Here is a 6,427-nt window from a genome sequence, read left to right on the forward strand (position 1 = left end):
ACTTAAAAGCTTCCATTGTTTTAATTAGTTATAATTTATTTACTAATCAATTATATATTTTAAGATAACCAGCAGGGTGGCAGTGGCACATGCCTTTAATCTCAGCACTTAGGAGGCAGAGCCAGGTGGATCTCTGTGAGTTCGAGGCCAGTCTGGTCTACAGAGCAAGATCCAGGACAGGCATCAAACTACACAGAGAAATCCCATCTCGAAAACGTGCCCCTCAAAAGAAAGATAACCATAAGATGTACTATATGAAACTCCTTAATTTTATAAGAAAATTCAGTGTGTTTAGAATCATACTGATTTGAAAGGATCACATGGGTCATTCTTTAAATTGGTAAATATCAGGCATGATGGAGCCCACTCAGTGTTGTCTACATCCATCACAGACATTTTTGTATGCACTTGCCATGAAAGGTGTCAGAAGATTTGAAAACTTGACAGATTATTCTGGACAGAACATCTTCTTCTTGACAGATGCTTGCTCCCTGGTCCTGTCTCTGCTTCACTGAGCAGGCAAGCCTGTTCTGTTTGACTTCATCCATTTTAAAATTGTAAATGGTCACAACCTCTAAGGCAAAGAGACAAAAGGCCATCTATTAACTTAAGCCAGTGCTCATTTTTATAGGACTGGACCTGGCTTGGGGCTGTCACTGGCTATAACCAGAGTGAAAATCTGCCTTTTATAAAGAACTGGTTGCACTTGGGGAAAACTGTCTTAGGTGTGATGAGGATTCTAGTTTTAAGTGAACTTTGAAAAACTTGAGAGGTGTGTAGACAAATTGATTTTGAGACTATTCTGTTCACTGTTGACACTGCTATTCACCAAGTGGGTGTTATTCTGGAAAGTTCTCATTGTCAATGGCTATAGCACCATTGCGTCTTCTTGTCAGGAAGAAATGATGGATGTAGGGATCTGTTATTAATTTTTCTTTCCTTAAATTATTACTTCTGAGCATCTGAAAGTTGCCTTGGAGACGCAGCACTAAAATCAATGCCAAACCCTGTTTCCAGGGGAGCCTTAGGTTTGGCAATATTGGAGTAATTAGAAAATATTTTGTATTGAAGAAAATGAGAAAAAGACAAAACAAAAAAGCAAAAAACTCCCAAACAAAACCCCTTGCTGTGTGCCATACTGCTCAATCCTTCTAGGAAAAATGACTTTAGGTTCCAGAGAGGAAATGTGTGATCATCTGAGCACATCATAAGCTTTTCCTAGATTTTATGCCCAAGCTTTGTTAGAGACGGGCTTTTATGAAATGAGTGGCCTTGTGTCTTAAAAAGGAGTAGCTTCAAGATAACACACTCCTCTCTCTCTCTCTCTCTCTCTCTCTCTCTCTCTCTCTCTCTCTCTCTCTCTCTCTCTCTCTCTCTCCTTCCCCCCCTCTCTCTCACACACACACCTCATTGTATCTCTCCTCTCTCTCCTTTTGTTGTTCTACCTTTCCTTTTCATTTCCTCTTCCTATTTCCTCCCTCTTCCCCCTCTTTTTCTTGCATTGCAAGAGTAATACATGCTAATTGTAGAAAATTTATAAAATACCAAAAAGTCATAGGTACAAAAAAGTTAAAATCACCTACTGCGTCTGAAGGCTGGTGTGCCCATGCTGGTGTGTGTATAGTCATATAGTGCATACCCAGATGTGTGCATGTGCAATGAAGTACAATACCCAACATTGATTTTGCTTAGTAAAAAAACAGTCAAGCAGGTAAATTTTAACTGTCAATTGTCACTTGAAATACAATCAGGGGAAAGTGTTTCTGCTTCTTTTATTTAAACAACAACAACAACAACAACAAAAGATAACTGGGGTTTAGAGGGATGAATTCTTTTTTTTATTTTTGTTTATTCATAGAAGCTGGAGAATTTGATATCATGTGTGAATAGAATAGAGGAGTCACTACTAAAGAGTAAGAAAATTTGGGGGAGATGAGGAAGAAGGAGGCCAGAGGGCAGGTACCAAAGTAACAGACAAAAGCAATGAATTCTCGCTCATACAATGTTGAGACCATGATTGGAAAAACCACAGGGACAAATATCCAAACTAGTGGAAACACATGAACTATGAACCAATAGCTGAGGAGCCCCCGTGGAACTGGATCAGGCCCTCTGGATAAGTGAGACAGTTGATTAGCTTGAACTGTTTGGGAGGCCCCAGGCAGTGGGACCAGGACCTGTCCTTAGTGTATGAGCTGGCTGTTTGGAACCTGCGGCTTATGCAGGGACACTTTGCTCAGCCTGGGTGAAGGGAGGAGGGGACTGGACCTGCCTCTACTGAATCTACCAGGCTGAGCTGAATACCCAGGGGAGTCTTTGGCCTGGAGGAGGTGGGAATGAGGGGTAGATTGTGTGTGGGGGGGACAGAAGGGGGGGGAGAGGGAAGACAGGGGAATCTGTGGCTGATATGTAAAATTAAATTAATTGTAAAATTAAAAAATAAAATAAGATGTACATATGAAAATCTTTTAACTTGATATACACACAATATAAATTTTAAAAGTTAAAAAAAGCAATGAATTCTAGTGTTCTGTGACAGGGTGCTGTGCTATGTGCTTTAAAACCAACTAAAAAAACAAACCCCAAGGTTCTGAACACTTGTCAATGATAAACGCTTAAGGAGATAGAAATGCTAATTAAACGGATTTGATCCCTTTATGCCATACTTATCTATCAAAAGAGCAGGGTTCAGTCCATCATGAAGGGGAAACTGACTGGAGTGTGGCCGCAGTAGCATGTGTCGGATGGGGCCTACAGCCTAGAAACAGAGCGATGGAAGCTGGCACTCACTCGCTTTCTTCTTTCTAGTCAGTCTGGAAATCCAGCCCATGGAAAGATGCTACCTCACATTTAGGGTGGGTCTCCCACTCAGTTATACCAATCTAAAATCTTCCTCACAGACATGCTCAGAGATTTGTTCCCACCATAATTCTAGATCCAGTCAAGTTGACCATGAGAATTAAGTACCACAATCCTCAAAGCTCCACTTTGAGAAGATTGTTTGATATTTCCATTATTGGTCTTCCTCATCCCTGCCCCCAGCCTGCAGCAGCAGGGCTACCAAGTGTGGTTATGTCAAAGCACTCCAAATTGGAGTTAAGGTTAAAGATGTTTAGACAATGTTCAAAAGTAAGAAATTTCTAGAAGGTTCACTTGGAAGCTTTTGAAAATACCATTACCCTCAAAGACAAGCTCTGAAGATAAGGGGGAAAAAAGCTTCACTATTGAGCATCATCTTCTACAGGAAATGTCCAGGTCTTCCATTCCCCCTTCAGCCTCCACTGGCTCTCCATCTGCCTGCCAGATGTTTGGAGTTCAGAACTGGCCTTAATTTGGGGACTGTTCTTTCCTTGCTATTAAAAAGAGACAGGGGAAAAGTAGTTATATGCACAGACTATCACAGACTAAAGCAGACAGTCGTTTCAATGATTTCTCTGCATTCTTTCCTGTATTTCTACTCAGTGGAAACAGTATGAACAAAATGAAGACTAGTGCCGGGACTAAAATTCTGAAGATATTCTTGTTTTCTCTCAGAAAATGGTGGTGTTTAGAAAGAACAGGGATTCAGTGAGTTCTATTGCCATAGTAGAACAAGTCTGAGGGAGGGGTATTTTACTGTCATAAACTCCAAAGCTTTGTTACAAAAAACAGACTTTGAATGATAGCCCAAGCTTATTCTCTACCTCTTAGGTCTGCACTAGCTGTTGAAATAGAGTATTGCTGTGGGTATCTTTCTGTATGCTGTGAATACATGTTGCTCTGATTGGTTGATAAATAAAGCCATTTGGCCTATGGCAAGGCGGCTTAGAGGCAGGTGGGAAATTCCAAGAGAGAGACAGGAAGAAGGAGAGGAGAGATGCCAGCAAGCCGCCCAAGGACCAACATGTAATGAGACACAGGTAAGCCACAGAACATGTGGCAATACAAAGATTAATAGTTATGGGGTAATTTAAGATATAAGAGCTAGCTAGCAAAAGGATTGAGCCATGGCCATGCAGTTAAAATTAATATAAACCTCTGTGTGTTTACTTGGGGGACGTGAGTGGGAGAGATTTGTCTGGACCACTGGCCAGCTGGGACACAGGAAATCATTTAGCTACAGAACATAGCCTTGTCCATATTTAGAAAGCTTCTGGTAGCAACATTGGAAAAAGATATTGAATTAGGTAAAATTAAAGACAAAATCAACTTCAATGAAATACTCTATTTTACATAATATGCCAAATATACTACATTTTAAATGTGTAATCAGTAACAAAATCATCAATGCAGTGTTTTTGCTTTCAGATAACCAGCATCTTATATGCTCAATAACTAGTAATCAATGGCTAACACATAATACTAAGAAATCTGCTCGTTGTTTGCCTTCTTTTTTTTTTTCTCCAGAAGAAGGGTCATTATTCCAGAGGAATTTGCCTGTGTAGGGACCAAGATTTTATACTTTTAAAAAGAATATGTGTGATGAATTTTATCTTTACCAAAGCAGTGCCTTGGACACATATGTATGTGTACAGTCATACATAGGCAACTCCAACGTATTTGTTCTTCCACAGATGACAGTGGCAGTATACAGAATGACTATTAATGATGCTTTTGTTTATTTACTAATCATAGTAGCTTATATATGTGACATTGTTCTAACAAAGAAGATGCATCATCCTCCCATTTCTAAGAAATCCAGCCATTAAGTAAAATTTTCTAAAATACTATTTGTGATTGAGCTTTTATTTATCATATCTCACCTCTTGGCCTCTCAGATAAACTCTAGGGAGTGCCTAACTTGTTGTAGGCATTTGATAGGCTCTGAGGACACAGAAGAATAAAGTTGTTGCCCAGAAGACCATCAGGTGAAGAGCATAGGACAAAATGACATGCACATTGAATGACAAGAAAATAAAAACACACCCAGGCACATTCCTGTGTTCACACACACAAAAGCACACACACAAAAGCACACACATACACACACACACTAAATATGACACATATATACAATATATTATTTAAATTTTTCTAAATTTGTTACTTATTTAATTTATGTTTATGAGTGTTCTGTCTGTACGTAAGACTGTGCACCACTTATGTGCATGGTGACCACAGAGGCTAGAAGAGGTCATATGTATATGACAGGAGTCTCACTGTATAGCCACAGCTGATCTGGAACTCAATATGTAGATCAGAATAATCTTGAATGCAGACTTCTACCTGCCTCTGCCTCCCTAGTGCTGTGATTAAAGGTATTTGCCACTAACCCTAGTGTCCACAACAGAGTTTTGTTCAGCCATAAGAAGAATGAGCCTTCAGGGAAATGGTTGGAATTGGAAATCATGCTAAGCAAAATAAGACAAACCTAGAGAGACAAATTTCTTATCTTTCCTCTTACATGTGCAATCTAGATTTTAAAAATGTCATAAAAATATAAAGGAGGCCATTTGGGCATAAATAGGCCAATGTGAAAAGGGAAAAGAGACAGGGAATGATTGTGTGGGGCAAAGTATATTCAATATTGTATTGCATACAATATATATATATATATATATATATATATATATATATATATATATATATATGAAGATGGGTTTAATGGTGTACAGGTCTTGTTCAGGTAATCACAGCTGCAGAAAGTTAAAGAATGCAATGACCATGCCATGCATGCCTGGAAGATGCATTTTACTCTGGCTCTTACATTCTTTCCTGCCCTGCTTCTGCAGGGTTCCCTGGGCCTTGAAGGGTGTGATGCCAGTGTTGCATTTAAGGCTTAGCATTCAGTTCTCTCTTAACCACATTGTAGAAATTTCTCAAGAAAGTAGAAGTACTTTGTGACCCAGACATATCACCCCAGAATATGTACTCCAAAGACTTTACACTTTTCTATAGAGATACTTGTATATTTTGCTGTTCTATTCATAGTGCCATGGGAATGGAATCAGTCTACATGTCAATTAACTGATGAGCAGATAATGAAAATATAAACAGTGACATTTTATTCAGCTATAAAGAAAAATGAAACCATGAACTTCAGGAAAATAGATGGAACCAGAAAAATACACAAAGTGAAGTAATTCATGTTCTATCTATCATGTATGTAGATCAACACTACATAATCTATCACATATGTAGTTCAGCACCACACATTCTATCACATATACAGATTTTGAGACCTTCTGTAAAGGTCTCAAAACAATTATATTATTTACAGTAATTCTCTTTCCAGTTAGAGAGATAGAATTTTCTAACATGCTGTCTGACTTTTAATAGAGTTAACGCTCTCTGTAGAGTTAAAGTGACCCTCTCTATGTCTCTTAAATTCACCATTTTCCTATCTTCTTTTTACATCCAGGGTACAGTGAAAAAGATTAAGATAGACATATTCATCTTGCCCTGTACCATCAAAAAAATCAAATCACTTTCCTAAAACCCTTAGAGC

This window comes from Peromyscus maniculatus, chromosome 21, assembly GCF_049852395.1.
Source record: "Peromyscus maniculatus bairdii isolate BWxNUB_F1_BW_parent chromosome 21, HU_Pman_BW_mat_3.1, whole genome shotgun sequence".
In the NCBI taxonomy this organism is placed as follows: Eukaryota; Metazoa; Chordata; class Mammalia; order Rodentia; family Cricetidae; genus Peromyscus; species Peromyscus maniculatus.